This window comes from Dromiciops gliroides, chromosome 3, assembly GCF_019393635.1.
Source record: "Dromiciops gliroides isolate mDroGli1 chromosome 3, mDroGli1.pri, whole genome shotgun sequence".
Lineage (NCBI taxonomy): Eukaryota > Metazoa > Chordata > Mammalia > Microbiotheria > Microbiotheriidae > Dromiciops > Dromiciops gliroides.
In genome coordinates, this window is record NC_057863.1 from 664,888,524 (window position 1) to 664,904,864 (window position 16,341).

At 41.3% G+C, this 16,341-nt stretch overlaps 1 pseudogene; it reads right to left on the bottom strand.

The window, feature by feature from the left end:
* Positions 1-7,027: 7,027 nt before the first annotated feature.
* LOC122751838 overlaps positions 7,028-16,341 on the bottom strand; it is a 66,728-nt pseudogene continuing 57,414 nt past the window's right edge.

Here is a 16,341-nt window from a genome sequence, read left to right on the forward strand (position 1 = left end):
TGGGCATCCCCTCAACTTCCAATTCCTTGCCACCACGTAAAGAGCAGCTATAAATATGTTTGTACATGTGGGTCCTTCTCCCCTTTCCATGATCTCTTTGGGGAAAAGACCCAAAAGTGGTACTGCTGGGTCAAAGGGTATGCACAGCTTCACAGCCCTCTGGGCAAGGAGCTTTTATGCTTGTTAAAATAATTGTGAAACGCTGTACTTCTTAAATTTTCCAGATGTTAATTTGTCTGTAAATTAGATGTGATAGATGTTTTCTGAGTGTATTTCCATAGAAATGGATTATTCCAAGATGGTACAACAGGAAGATTCTTTTTACCTTCTGCAAAGATCTTATTCCGGTGGACTTCATCTTACCTGAATTGTTTGGAATTCATTTTTGTTTTTCCTGGTAAGGACATCACGCCTATCAACCAAGGACTAGTAGCTGATACTTCTCCTCATTAACAAGAACCAATTCCTGACACCTCTGTTTCTGAATCATCTGAGTCTACTACATCCTCAACTACAAATAGGAAAGACCCAGTAACATTGCTCACGTTTAGTATTTGTGGCAGAGGAGCATGTAGCCTAGCTAGAGAAAATCCATGCTGTACTAATTGTCATGAACTCTTATAGGAGGAATTATAAGATTGACCCATTCAGAAAGCCTTATTATTGGTGATGTGCGTTCCATGCATGCCAATTGTCACGAGCCTTTAGAGTTGTTATTGTCGTTCTTACAACTTTAAAGAAGGTGTTTAGGTTGGCTTGTAGCTAGGATTTTCTACATTAATGAATCATCAAGTTGATGTTGAAGGAAATATGTACTTATCTTTGCCATGTTTCTAAGTCTATAAATGTGTTCTAATATGGTAGAAGTTATTGTGACTGTATTTTATATGTTGTACCCATTCACATTATTTTGAATATAATCTTGTGCCTCAGTAGGGGAGTGCCCCTTTGGATTATATGTCCCCCATAGAGGACTTCTCTCTATGTATTAAATTGTATCCATCTTTTAGATTGTTAATGATACAAGAGACAAATTTACTATTTGTCTTTAGATCAAAGGAGGGATAATGTGAGTGAGATTTTCCCTACCCCTTAGGTATAAGAGTTTTAATTATGGTAATAATCAGTATATTGACTAAAAATTATGATTTACTATATTTTATTCTATTTTATTAGTAGATTGAGTTAATAATAATGGATTGTTTTAGAGTAATACCAGTGGAGGGGGCAGCTAGGTGGCACAGTAGATAAAGCACCAGCCCTAGATTCAGAAGGACCTGAGTTCAAATCCAGCCTCAGACACTTGACACTAGCTGTGTGACCCTGGGCAAGTCACTTAGCTCTCATTGCTCCACAAAAACAAAAACAAAAACAAAAACAAAAACAAAAACAAAAACAAAAACAAAACAAAACAAAACAAAAATAGAGTAATACCAGTGGAGCTAAAACCAACCCCATTTCTTAGCAATGCTACTATGATTGACAAGGCTCTTCTGATCAGAAGTGCCAGATGATCTTTAAGTTCCCCTACTGACAGCAAGCACCTCTACCTATCATATCACAGCAGTTTGTACATCATTGTATTCCCTGCTAACAGCAACCATCTCCAGTCATCATCTGTAGCTAAAGCTATCATTCATTACATCACAGTACTAAGTGTTTAGCAGATTGTGATATTCTCTGTTAACAACAAACAAGAGGCAAATACTTACAATAGCCCATTAAGAGGAGTTTGTCTAAAACTAGTAAAGCCCTGCAGGGGTATAAAAACCCCTGGATTCTAAGGCTCAGGGTTTTTCAGAGATCTACTCCTATCTGAGACCGGCTTTATGGTGAGACTGACCCTCTCTCAATGAACCTATTTTCCTTGGCTTGGAGACTTTGTTGTTTCTTTCTCTCATCAGACTTAGAAATTTTCATAACATCTGGGAGATCACAGGAACCAAGTGTCCATCACTCTTGAGTAGATCAACAACCTGCCATGTACCTGTCTGGCTTCAACTTGTGCTCCCTTATTCTGCATGTCCCTGGCAAGGACCCTGACAATTCTCCCCACAAGATCAAATGATTTAATATTTCTAAGGCTCCCGGCACAGAACAGACACCACAGCACCAGCCCCAAGCCCCTTTCCAGTTTTCTTGCATCTCCCTCCCTCTGCCTCCTCTCTGGCCCAAGGACACTGGCCTCCTGACTGATCCTTGACCAAGGCCCTCCATTCCTGATGCTGTGCCCTTCCAGTGGCTGTCTCTCATGCCTGGAGTGTCCTTCCTCCTCCCCCTTCCCTTCCTATCAGGGAAATACAGAGAAGCAAAGTCAAAACAATTATAGGCCTTTTCAGAGAGATTTAAAGGAGCAACCTGAGAACAGTCACAGACTGTCAAATGGGTACAGATCAGGGAAATATAGAGAAGTGACAGTGTATGGGGAGGAGACAACAGTAAATACTGAAAATTTTATTTTTCTAGATTTTAAATACATTAACCCTCCTATTCCAATTCATTCTCCTCCCCAGAGTAATGAATCCCATGTGACCCTCAAAGTTGAGGACACATATTGTGATTGCTTATTAGAAGCCCAAAGAGTGGCAGAATTAACTAAGAAGCAGCTAAGGGCCATTCTAGGAGCAGTTGGGTATTGCAGGCAATGGATACCCTTCTTTCCAAGTATCTTTACAGCGGGATTCCCACCCCCTTTCAGCTCTGGCAGAATTGAAGCAGCCTGCTGGTGCTGCTGTTCCTGTTCCTGTTCCTGCTTGGCCCCAGTTCAGTCCTCACCATTTCTTTCTACCGACACCATTTGTAGCTGAGGAACTTCTCTACTAAGAGCACATGGCTCTGACTCCCCCAAGGGTTATTGAACCTTATTATTTAATTTGTAAGACAATGGACATATTGAGCCTCACTGATGTTTTTAGTTTTCTTGGTAAATTGTCTATCACTTCAAGTATACTGATGTTTAAGCTTTTTTTTGATAAATTGTTTATCAATTTAAGTATCTATTATTTTCATTGTACTAGATAGAGAATTCATGGACAAAATGATGTGGCTTAATGAAGATTTTATAATAATGTTTAATATTATCAGTCATTTATATTGACTTATTATTAATATGTCATTGTGACTATGTATATAGCTTTTATTATCCTTAGTGTAAGAGTGGTAATTTTGTTGCATTGATCATTATACCACTTTCCCAAATGACTCTGGGTATGGTTTGGAATTATTGTATATATTGCAAGTGTGTATGTAGTTATGCAGCATAACATGCATTTTTACCATCATATCGTCTTTGGTGAAATTAATATGAGATTTATGAATTATGGAAACTTACCATTTCAGACTAATTGCTCTTACATTGAGCTTGACGGAGATGGTTCCACTCCATGATGCAGGCTTTGGAGAAAATATATGTACAACAGGAGGAGAGACAGGTACATGTAAGATGCCCAGATGGAGGCTGAGAGAACAGCCATTCAGTGAATGCTGGAGGCCGGATTCCCTTAGTCCAAATACATTCAGTAAGTTCATAGTTTGCTGATAATAGCAGCTATGTAAGGCACATCTCTCACTCCAAAAATTAGTCTGGTGTCATGGAAGCTCCAGCCCACACACCTGATTTAACTTAATTTTGCTTTTTCATTCAGTCTGGTGGCATGGTTAGAATCCATCCACCTGAGGCCTAGCACAATTACTAAATGTCTATGTACCACATGATTTGGTATGGTAACGTTTCCATAACATTTTCAAGTGTTGTCACACACACGTTACTAAATTTGGCCTTGATCCTGACATATAGTGGTAAAGTGTTAGTAATGTCATAACTGTCTCAATTTTCTATTGCTTATGGATATAAACATCCTCCAAAAGGGGGAATCCAGTATGTTTTATATGTATAAAGTTCACATTTGTTTTGTATATTTTGAAGAAATTTCACTATTTATTGAACATTTTGAACAATACTATACTAAATACTAGTGAAAGCTCAGCAGTATCCAGAGACAACCAGAGACAGCCAGGATCCAGACCAGAGTCCAGTTCCCCTGATGACATCTCAACCCTCTTTTGAAGACAAGATATAAAATGACTTTAAATGGACACTTTTGTTTCTTGCCACATACAGAGGCCTTCCCTCTGTGTATATTGTCAAAGCGTGAGTCCATGAGGGATTGCTCCTCTGGACAAAATTTTCTTTTCCTGTATTATTGCCATTGTGTCCTAGCATAGGTTATGGTATTTTGTTTTGCTGCTTCATCAAGGAAATACTCTGTGTTTCTTATCGAAGCAAAGGGGGGACTGTGGGAATTTATTTTGATTTGGGGACCCTGCCTTTGGGCTTAACCTTTTGGGCTTCCTCTTCACTGACTTCTCCCCTGTATATATGTTCCTTCTCTCCCCTCAAACCTCGGGCTCCCTGTATCCCCACACACGCCAAGCTAATCTGCAACAGCGTTAGGGCTGCAGCCAGGGGGAGCTCCCCGGAGATTAAAAAGCCTTAGGCCCTATGGGGTTTTTTCTGTGTAAGAGGGGCTAGGGACCCTCCCCCTCTGCTTCAGCTGAGTCAAAAGTCATAACCATCACTTAATAAATGTTTGTTAACTGAATGGTGTCATGGATAAAACTAAGTTTTTGTGGTTACCCTATCTGTCTCCTTGTGGGGAAAGCAAACTAGGACAACAGTTTAACAGTTTAGGTATTAAACATTTATTAAAATATATTAGAGGTTGAGAGCAGCTAGGTGGCACAGTGGATAGAGCAACAGCCCTGGAGTCAGGAGGACCTGAGTTCAAATCCAGCCTCAGATACTTAACACTTACTAGCTGTGTGACCCTGGGCAAGTCGCTTAACCCCAATTGCCTCACTAAATAGATAGATAGATAGATAGATAGATAGATAGATAGATAGATAGATAGATAGATAGATAGATAGATAGATGAATGAATAAATAAATACATAAATAAATGAATAAATCAAATATATTAGAGGTTAACAAAGAGAGAACAAATGTCTCTGAAAGAATAGGAAAACCCTAACTACCTCACCCAATCCTGGTTCAGCAGCCAACCCCATGAGATTCCCAACACCAAGTGACGAAAACCAATTGCCTCACACACACACTACTTCAAGCTGATTGGTTGAGAGTGGTCTCATATTGATGTGAGGTAACTTTTCTGAACACTGAACCTTAGAAAGGTCAACCCATGCTCTCACAGCAGGGGGCCTCTGGTAATAATATTCTCACAATGGTCAAGTGTGAGAATTTCTGTGTAAATAATCGAAGGAGATAATTCTCGTTAACTTCTTCTGGGTTGGATTGAGAAAGCAATATTCACAAATACTATGACTCACATTTTCCTCTGAGTCTCTCTGCCTTTGATGATATTTCTTCTTCTGATGAAAAGAACATAAATCCAAATAACATAATCCCGAGTACTGTCTTTTTCTCCAAAATAGGGAGTGAGTTTCTAGGAAAATTCTTCCTTATTTGTCTCTTCATCTTCATAGTTCTCATTGGTCATAGACTGAGACCCAAAGACACCATTGTTACCCAGCTGGCCTTGGCCAATGCATATTAACTGCCTCTCCTCCAGTACTTTATAATGATCAAATATCTGCATTATAGATTGGTAAACTAGAGTAACTTGCATTAAGATCATGCAATTAACAAATTTCCAGATCCAAATTTTTAAACACTTTGTCTTAAGGCCAATCTCAAAATAAACTGTGCCTTTAAAATCCACACATCTTATTAGAAGACATATTTCACTTAAAATAAGATGAATAAATTCAATTACAACTGGAACTATTCCCAAATGGTAAAATCCTCAATTTATCTGAAATCTAATATTATTAATTATTATCAATAAACTAGATTATTATCAATAAACTCATTTTTACATAGTGATAAACACTGAAGGCTGAGAAGTCAGATCGTTCCACAAATTTAAAAGGAACCTGAGTAACCTTGATTTGGGGGTTCATAAAACCTAGATTTAAACTATCTAATATTCGAGACCAATTCTCAACTAAAGTTTGAACAAAGTTCTTAAAAACAGGTAAAAATTAAATCAAGCTATAGTCTGTCTAACTGCATCTCTGTGTAAATTGCCTTTCTGACAATTCTACTTTGAGTGGCAGAGAGGATTGCTAACCAAGTGCAAGATAAAGGACTCAGCTTGAATAGCAAGGGACACACACATACATATAGAACCTTTTAACACAAATAGCATTTGACAAGGACAGACACAAAAATAATAATGGTAAAGATTCTTATGATAATTTAGCATGCCCAGATTAAGTCCTCTTCTATCCTCAAAGACCTATTCATTTAAGCCAGATTAATTAGTCTTTTTCCTTAAAAAAAATTAGACCTTTTTCTGAGGGACAACATGTTGAATGGGATGTGGTGGACTTGCGTCAGTTCAGATTCTGAGGATGGGGTCTGAAAAGTGCCCAGTCCCCCGTTCCTGTTAGTGTCAGATTTGAGTCCAGACTGGAACACAAAAGATTCCTGCTGGCGCTGAGCATCCAGGGGTCAAAAACGGTGGCTGTCTGGACAGAGTCTTCAAATCCTGGAAAGAGCCCAAATGTTAACCTGGCAATTCACTTGTCTGGGAAACGGGGGGCTGGGTGGGGAGTCCGTTCTCAGTAAATTTTGTAGTTCTCAGACTGTGGAAAGTTCCACTATTGGGGGAGGACCATCCCCCACTGGTGGTAGCTGTGGGAAGTTGGGTGAGGGGCAGCTCTGGATCTCTCAAGCCATCTCTCTGCTCCTCACACCACAAAGGCAGCAGCCACAACCAATCCCATCTCCCTGAGGGGTGGGGGAGACTGGTTAGGTGTGTCTGTCCTTTGTTCTGGTTTCTCAAGGAGAAGGAGAGAACTTCTGGAGTGCTAGGCCCATAACATTCTCTCCAGTGTGGATTCTTTTTTTTTTTTTCTTGGACTTTTGTTTTTGTGGGGGTTTTTTGTTTGTTTTTACAGGGCAGTGAGGGTTAAGGGACTTGCCCAGGTTCACAAAGCTAGTTAAGTGTCAAGTGTCTGAGGCTGGATTTGAACTCAGGTCCTCCTGAATCCAAGGCCAGTGCTTTATCCACTGTACCACCTAGCTGCCCCCAGTGTGGTTTCTTTTATGTTCAGCAAGTTTAGAGCTCCTTGTGAAAGCCTCTCCAAACTGATTACATATATAATCATAATAATAAAATAAAATGTGCAATAATAAATTGCACATAAGAGAATCCACAGTGGAAAGAAATCTTATGTGCAGTAAGGCTGGAAATCCAGTATGAAAATCTTTCCACATTCATAAGGTTTCACTCCAGCATGGAATCTCTGATGAGCAAGAAGATGGGAGCTCTGTGAGAAAGTCTTTCCACACTATTTACATTCATAAGGTTTCTCTCCAGTGTGGAATCTCTGATGCTTAGTAAGATTGGAATTCAATGTGAAAGTCTTTTCACACTGATTACATTCATAAGGTTTCACTCCAGTATGGGTTCTCTGATGTGCAACAAGACTGGACCTCTGTGTGAAAGCCTTTCCACACTGATTACATTCATAAGGTTTCTCTCCAGTGTGGACTCTCCGATGTGCAAAAAGAGTGGAGCTATTTGTGAAAGTCTTCCCACACTGATTACACTCATAAGGTTTCTCTCCAGTGTGGATTCTCTGATGCCTACTAAGACTGGAATTCAATGTGAAAGTCTTTCCACACTGATTACATTCATAAGCTTTTTCCCCATTGTGGATTCTCTGATGATTAGAAAGACTGCAACTACGTACGAAAGCCTTTCCACACTGTTTACATTCATAAGGTTTCTCTCCAGTGTGGGTTCTCTGATGTGCAACAAGACTGGAGCTCTGTGAGAAGGTCTTTCCACACTGATTACATTCATAAGCTTTTTCCCCATTGTGGATTCTCTGATGATTAGCTAGACTGCAACTACGTACAAAAGTCTTTCCACACTGTTTACATTCATAAGGTTTCTCTCCAATGTGGATTCTCTGATGTGCAACAAGACTGGAGTTCTGTGAGAAAGTCTTTCCACACTGATTACATTCATAACGTTTCACTCCAGCATGGAATCTCTGATGTGCAAGAAGATGAGAACTCTGTGAGAAAGTCTTTCCACACTGTTTACATTCATAAGGTTTCTCTCCAGTGTGAATTCTCTGATGCACAGCAAGACTGGAGCTCACAGTGAAAGCCTTTCCACACTGATCACACTCATAAGGTTTCTCTCCAGTGTGAATTCTCTGGTGCCTAGCAAGATTGGAATTCACTGTGAAAGCCTTTCCACACTGTTTACATTCATAAGGTTTCTCTCCAGTGTGGATTCTCTGATGTGCAAGAAGATGAGAGCTCTGTGAGAAAGTCTTTCCACACAGATTACGTTCATAAGGTTTCACTCTAGCATGGAATCTCTGATGTGCAACAAGACTAGAGCTCTGTGAGAAAGTCTTTCCACACAGATTACATTTATAAGGTTTCACTCGAGTGTGAACTCTCTGGTGTGCAAGAAGAATGGAGCTCTGGGAGAAAGTCCTTCCACACTGTTTACATTCATAAGGTTTTTCTCCAGTGTGAATTCTCTGGTGCTTAGCGATACTGGAGCTCCGTGAGAAAGTCTTTCCACACTGTTTACATTCATAAGGTTTCTCTCCAGTGTGAATTCTCTGATGCACAGCAAGATTGGAGCTCACAGTGAAAGCCTTTCCACACTGATTACACTCATAAGGTTTCACTCCAGTGTGAATTCTCCGGTGCCTAGCAAGATTGGAATTCTCTGTGAAAGCCTTTCCACACTGATTACATTCATAAGGTTTCTCTCCGGTGTGGATTCTCTGATGTTTAGCAAAACCAGAGCTCTTTGTGAAAGTCTTTCCACACTGTTTACATTCATAAGGTCTCACTCCAGTGTGAAATCTCTTATGTACAACAAGACTGGAACTCTGTGAGAAAGTCTTTCCACACTGCTTACATTTACAAGGTTTCTCTCCAGTGTGGATTCTCTGATGCCTAGCAAAACTGGAATTCTCTGTGAAAGTCTTTACACATTTTTGGCATTCATAAGGTTTCTCTTCAGTGTGAATTCTTTGATGGTGCAAAAAGCTCAATGTGGAGCAGAAAGCCTTTCCACCTTGATTATAGTCATAAGGTTTCTTTCCAGTGTGGATTCTTTGATGGCCAATAAGACGTGACCTGTACCCAAAGGCCTTCCCACATTCATCACATTTATAAGGCTTCTCTCCAGTATGAATCATCTGATGTCTAACTAGATCTGAGTTGGAATGAAAGGTCTTCTCACACTGATTACATGCATAAGTTTTCTCTCCAGTATGAACTCTAGGATGATAAGGAAGAGATGAGTGAAGGGACAAGGTTGCTCTACCTTCATTACATTCATCAAGCTCCTTTCTAATGTGAGTTTTCTGGTGAGTAATGAGCTTAGAGTTCTGGCTGAAGGCCTTCCTTCCTTCATTACATAGATGAAGCTTTTTGCCAATATCACTTTTCTGATGTCCAGTGAGGTCTGAATTCAAGCTGAAAGTCATTTTCTGTTGATTACCTTGATGCAGTTGTATTTCAGGAGGCTTCTCATGGGACTGAGTAAGTTCTACCTGTTCAGTAAAGCTTTCCCTATATTTACTGTACTCAAAACAGTCATTCCTTGGGGACACTGTCTCACAGTGATTTAGGACTGAATATTGTATGAAGCTCTTTCCAACTTCATCAAATTCACATGGATTCTTTGGATTTTTATCCACCTTGATATCAGAGTCATAGATTTCTCTCACATTGAAGTCATAGGGACTGTCACTCATGAATCCCAGCTGGCCAGATTCTCCCTCAGAAATGTTCAAGTTTGTTGTCATCTCTTTCATTTTAAGCCTGGCCACTGCATCTGAAGAAACAAATAAACATATATAACACATATAAATACATAATTTCCCCTCTAATGGCAGAAAGGAAACCAAATGTTATTCTACTTCCCCAGGCAAAAAGAAGTTTCACACTTAAGCAGACAGAATCAATCACTGGAATATGACATTAGCTCAAATTCACATTAACAAACATCCTCCAGCCCCTGTGACTAGATGTGCTCCTTCCCCAGGACTAGATGGCCTTTCTCCACGCACTGTCAACACCTTTTTTAAATCCCTTTTAAACATTTTTACTTTTTATGTTGTCAGTCTCAGGTAATTTTCCTGCTTTTTGTAATGCCCAGATTTGATGCACAGTCACATGGTCATCATCAATTTCATAGACTCTTGGGAAATATGGTTCTTTTTAATTCTCATGTAACCAACTGACTTCTCTTATATTCTATTAAAACTGATAGAGGGGCAGCTAGATGGTGCAGTGGATAGAGCACCGGCCCTGGAGTCAGGAGGACCTGAGTTCAAATCCAGCCTCAGACACTTAACACTTACTAGCTGTGTGACCCTGGGCAAGTCACTTAACCCCAATTGCCTCACTAAAAAAACAAACAAAAAAACTGATAGATATTTTGCTATTTGCTGAGCATATTAAATTTTCACATTATTTCATTATTTATTAAATCACTAAGTATAATAACTACTCTAGTGTACCCTTTCAAATCTATTTTTTTTTATTTCTAGGTCTCAGACCCCATATGACTTCCAGCCATTTTTAAGTAATTTTCGCAAGGTGTAATAGAATCTGTTTTGGTCTATCATTTCTTTAGGATATCTTTTATCCATGTATTTTCTCCCCCACTTACCCCCCCCTTTTTTTGCAGGACAATGAGGGTAATTAAGTGACTTGCTTAGGGTCACACAGCTAGCAAGTTTCAAGTGTCTGAGGCCAGATTTGAAATCAGGTCCTCCTGAATCCAGGGCCACTGTGCCACCTAGCAACCCCTATCCATGTATTTTCTAGAATTTTTCTTCATTGATTCCAAAATGTCATGATCAGGCAGACTTGCAATGGTTTGGGTGTTCATGCCATGATTATATCCAACTCTGTCCACTTCTAAGAGCAACAAATTCCTTCTCAATTTGAAATCAGATTGCCTCCAAGCATCCGGGTAATATACCCTTCCCTCCCAATATTGCATCTTTCTTAGTTCAGGCCTCAATTACCTCATATCTGAGATACTATTGCAAGAGTCTCCTTGTTAGCCTCACCATAGCATAGCAAATCTCTCCCCCATCCACTCAATCCCCCCTCCAGCTGTCAAACTCACCTTCCTAAATAAAATGTTCCTCTCTTCATGTCACTGCCTACTCCATAAACTCCCTTGGCTCCCCATCACAAGGACCAAATATAGAGTCCTATGCTTGGCTGTTGAGTCCTTCATCATCTGCCTCTCTCCTCCCTCTCCAGTCTTCTTTCTCTGACTCCCCTCCACATGTTCAATAATCAGTGGTACAGGCCTCCTCTCTATCTGGACCAGGACATTCCATCTCCTGACTCCATGTTCTCTCTGCTGCCCCTCCTGCTTACTCTGGCTTCCCCCAAGTCCCACCTACAATCCCTCATTCTACAATAAGTCTTCTCCAGGCCTCCTTAGCCAAGGGGGCTTCCCTCTCCTGATTGGCTGCAATTCATCCTGCGTATAAGGGGTTATTCATAGTTGTTGGCATGTTGTCTTCCCTACTAGACTGTGAAGTCCTTGAGAGCAGGGCTTGTCCCGTTTGTTACAGGTAAAATAATTATAAGAGACACCAGTTTTGGGCAAACATATTATGATTTTATCAATGTCTATTAGTAAGGGATTGACCAAGCAGCTCCCTAGCTTCTTGTGGTCCTGAGAAAAAGGGGGGGGGGCAAGGGAGGAAGGGAGGGGAGGAAAAAGAGGGAGAGACAGAGAGAGACAGAAAGACAGAGAAAAAGACACTCTGAAAGAGACTGCATGGCTACTTTTCCGGGTTTTTCTCCTTTTTCCATAAGAGGCAGGTCATTTTCAATCAATCAGATCTAATTTTTAAAGGTATTTCCAGGAGACGTCTGCCCCTCCCCAAGGCTAGCACTCCCTTCACTACAACACAAACATCTCTCATACAGCTGCTTACACCTCACTCACCTGGACAAAGGTGCCTTGGGCCTTTTGGCTCCAGAAGCCATGGTGCTCCCCCTTCCTGAGAAGAGGTCAGGTCTTCTCTGGAAACTGGAAGCCCTAGGCATGGGGAATGAGGAAAGGATGAGGATGGGGAGAAATGTGGAATGTGGGCCTCTTCAGGCAGTGGGGAGGGGCAAGCAAGGACCACAGGATGGTTCCCAGGATTCTTCAAGGAGAGTTTCCATGGTGATGATTGTTGGGATCTGTGGAGGGGGATCATGGGATCATGCAGCCAGTTGGCAATCAGAAAATCCCATCTCTGGCCTAACCCTAACCCTAATTTCTCTTTCACAGATGCTCCATAGCTTCCAATTATGTAGCAATTAGAAGCAGCTGGAAATGCAGTGGTTTTGGTTTTTGAGGGGGCAATGAGGGTTAAGTGACTTGCCCAGGGTCACACAGCTAGTAAGTGTCTGAGGTCAAATTAGAACTTGGGTCCTCCTGAATCCAGGGATGGTGCTTTATCCACTGCGCCACCTAACTGCCCCCTGGAAATGCAGTGGTAAGAGCCCTGGGCCTGGAATCAGGAAGGCTTGATGTCAAGTCCAGCCTCAGACACTTAGGAGCTCTGTGCCTCTGGGCAAATGACTTCACTTTTGTTTGCCTCAGCTATAGAATGGGGATGACAGTACTAAAATCAGAGATGTTGTGAGGATTTAATGAGAAAATACTTACAAATGACTTAGTACAGTGTCTGGCACATAGTAGGTCTATACAAATGTTTATAGCCTCCCCTGTTTTACAGAGCATATGTGTTGCAATTAAAGGGAACAATGAAGGAGAATAAAGTAACTTGTTATACTAGTGAGGAGAATAAATTGGTTTAGCGTCATTTATTTATTAAGCCTATGGACAATGAATTGATTTTTTCCAGCAAAAGCTTTTGCCCTCTAATTGCTTGGGTCATGGGTCTTTCTCAGTGAACTTAGTTCAGAATTCAGCTGGTCTTTAATGGGTTATCTTTCAAAATCCAGCTCTCCTGCCAATCACTGAAACATTGTTGGCTCAAGGAAGTTAACCATCCCTGAGGGATGCATATGAATACTAAGGTGTTGAGTTTAATATCTAGAACGCCAAGCCATCCTTCAAGCATGTCTCATTTGCTGTCCAAAAGGCCACTCTGTTGCCTCTGAGACCTAAGCAGGTGCTCCCAACAATGACCACTTCAAAGTCACAGGGAAGAAGGGGGGGATTGCTGCTAGCCCCTCATCACCAACCAATCATATTGCTCCCTGTGCCTCAGCTCTACAACCAATGATGTTCTCTTCAATCCCTCAATGTTATCTCCCTGTTCTCTTCTTTGCTGTATTCCCCAAAACCTATAAAAGGGGAGCTGTCTGATTGGGATCTTTGGCCAGAGGTAGAGCAATGGTCCATTTTACTGGCAGGCAGCCTTCCCTTGCTAACAAAGGTGATCTTGCCCAGAAGTGCTTCAGTTTATCTCACTGTTGAATCTCAGACACAACACTAGGCAGGATTAGGAGCAATGAGCTACAAAGTGATGCTTGTTAACAAGAAGACCTTTATAAATTCTATACCCTTCTTAAAGAGAAAGGGAGGGGCAGCTAGATGGCGCTGTGGTTAAAGCACTGGCCCTGGATTCAGGAGTACCTGAGTTCAAATCTGGCCTCAGACACTTAACACTTACTAGCTGTGTGACCCTGGGCAAGTCACTTAACCCCCATTGCCCCACAAAAACCAAAAAATAAAAAAATAAAAAAATAAAAAAAAAAAAGAGAGAAAGGGAGGCCTCGGCTGGTAGAGGGTTTCCCTTCACTGCCCATCTTCAGGCAAAAACTGCATAAACAGTTGTGAGAGATTTCACAGACAAAATTCACCTCCAGTTGGAGGTTATACTGCACATCACCTCTGCAAGGAGCTCTGAATCAGAGGTCCTCTAATACTGGCAACTTTGTGAGGAACAAAGGAAATGCCAGCTTCCCCTCCCATAATTCACAGACCTGTCACAGGAAATCCAGGCAACAGAAGGGCCCTGTGGAGACACCAGCACTTCTGCCTTTCAAATAACCGACAGAGGCTCAAACCCTGACCACCAGGTAGGGAATGAAGACGCTGCTTTGATGGCAGATTCAGAGTTACCAGAGGCAAAGGTCCTTACCCAGGGAGAGAAAGGTCTGGACATTCTCCAGCATGACCTCCTTGTACAGCTCTTTCTGAGAATGGTCCAACAGGCACCACTCCTCCAGGGTGAAGTGCACAACTACATCCTTGAATGTCACCGACTCCTAAAATATCAAAAATCACAAAATTGAGCAGAGAGACTCCAGAATTCATCTAGTCCAACCCTCATCCACCTCAAGCAGGAAGCAGAGAAGAGGTTTGCCCCTAATGCCTATCACCTTTAAGAGTGTCAGAGCCAATACTTGGAACCATAATCATTAAGAGCCCAATGCATGTTGAGAAAAGCATTTTATATTTGAAGTGACAGTGATGTAGGAATAATAAAAGCTGGAGAAATATCTTACTACCGAAGGTTTCTCCCTATGAAATCACAGAGAAAGCATGTGCTCTACCAGTGAGGGATGAGAGTCTGTGGAGAAAGAGAGAAGGTGAGGTGAAATTCCTCCTCACGAGAAGTGTCATAAGTGAAATCTTAAGAAAATTCTATGAAGGGTTTGTGAGAAGCCGGCAAGTCCTGGGTATTCCAGGGGGGGAAGGTTACCTGTGGTCACTGAAGAGAGCAAAGAAAAGGCGCTTTCTACTTAATTTCCTGAAAGGCTGAAATAAAGTCTCAGTGAGATGAAAGCATGAAGGAGTCTTAAGAAATAGTGCTCGGGGCGGCCAGGTGGTGCAGTGGATAGAGCACCGGCCCTGGATTCAGGAGGACCTGAGTTCAAATACGGCCTCAGGCACTTAACACTTACTAGCTGTGTGACCCTGGGCAAGTCACTTAACCCCAATTGCCTCACCAAAAAAAAAAAGAAAAAGAAATAGTGCTCACAATCTGGGTTGAACTGAGTGGTACAGAACTGTTGCTAGTCAAGTGAAGAAGAGGTATGTATTGTTCTATTGAGGGCATGAGGTGACACAAGGTATGATGTGTCATACACGAAACAGCTTCTATCTTTGCTGTATGTTTGCCTTCCCTTGTAATGGCACCTGTTCCTTAATTTTCATGTTTAGTTACAGAGCACTGAGTAACAATGATGGGATAACTATGAGCTAATTCCCAAGAAACATACTGACAGAGTATTTATGAGGAATGAGCTACTGAAATAGATCCCTGGAACTCTAGAATGCTGGGGATCAAGAGTCAAGAGAATGAGTTGAGGCAAACGGATGGCCACAAGAGATGGGCCTCATCTGTCAATCCTTTGATTCCTGTGAGGGGCCATCTATTTTTCCAATCTGCTGCCTGTAGACCCCATGATTAGCCACTGCACATGGTCTTTGATGCTCTTCCATTTCTAGTAGAATGATTCAATCCATTTTCTCGGAGGTTCTATTATTTTCAAGTGACACAAGCTTATAACTTGGGTGTCATCCTTGACTTCTATATTTCACCCCCCCCTTATCCAATAATTCTGTTATTTGGTTCTATTACCAATATTCTCCACCATTTGGATAAAATTTTATTTCCATTTTTTCATCTCTTGGATTTCTTCTTTAAGACATTGATTTAGACTCTTATTCTACTCATTTCACCTTTAGCTTCCTCTATTACTATTGCAAAGTTTCTGAAAAAAAAAATCAAAGAAGTTGTTCTTTCCCTCTCACTTTTTGAGATTCCCAAGAATTTACAAACTTTTCCTTTTCTTCAGGGTTTTGTGCGGCATGATTCTTCACTGCATAGTATTTATTCTTAGTGTGGGGAATTACTGTAGGAAGGCAGTCCTTTTATTGATTAACAATTGATCTCTAGTTGATTCTCTAACCTGCTCTCAACAGAGCTATTCCCAACTTGTTTCTTTCTCCATCCTCCCACATCCATCCTCCACCACCATGGGATGATGCCATGACCTCCAAACCTCCATGTAAGCCAAGAGCTCAGCTCACCCATCTCCTCACTCCTCACCTGGCTCCTCTACCTTGGAACGTCTCTGTCAGACTTCTCCATTGTTCCCCAAGAAGCTGATGACCACGATGAGCTCTTCATGCCGTAACATCTCATCACCCTGGGTATTTACCTCATCTCTACCCTCTCACTCTCTCATTAGAACACTATCTGTGGACTTTGGAATTCTCCATGAGCCAAGGTCTGGTGTTCTCTCCCAACCTTTTAAAACTTCCTTGTGTT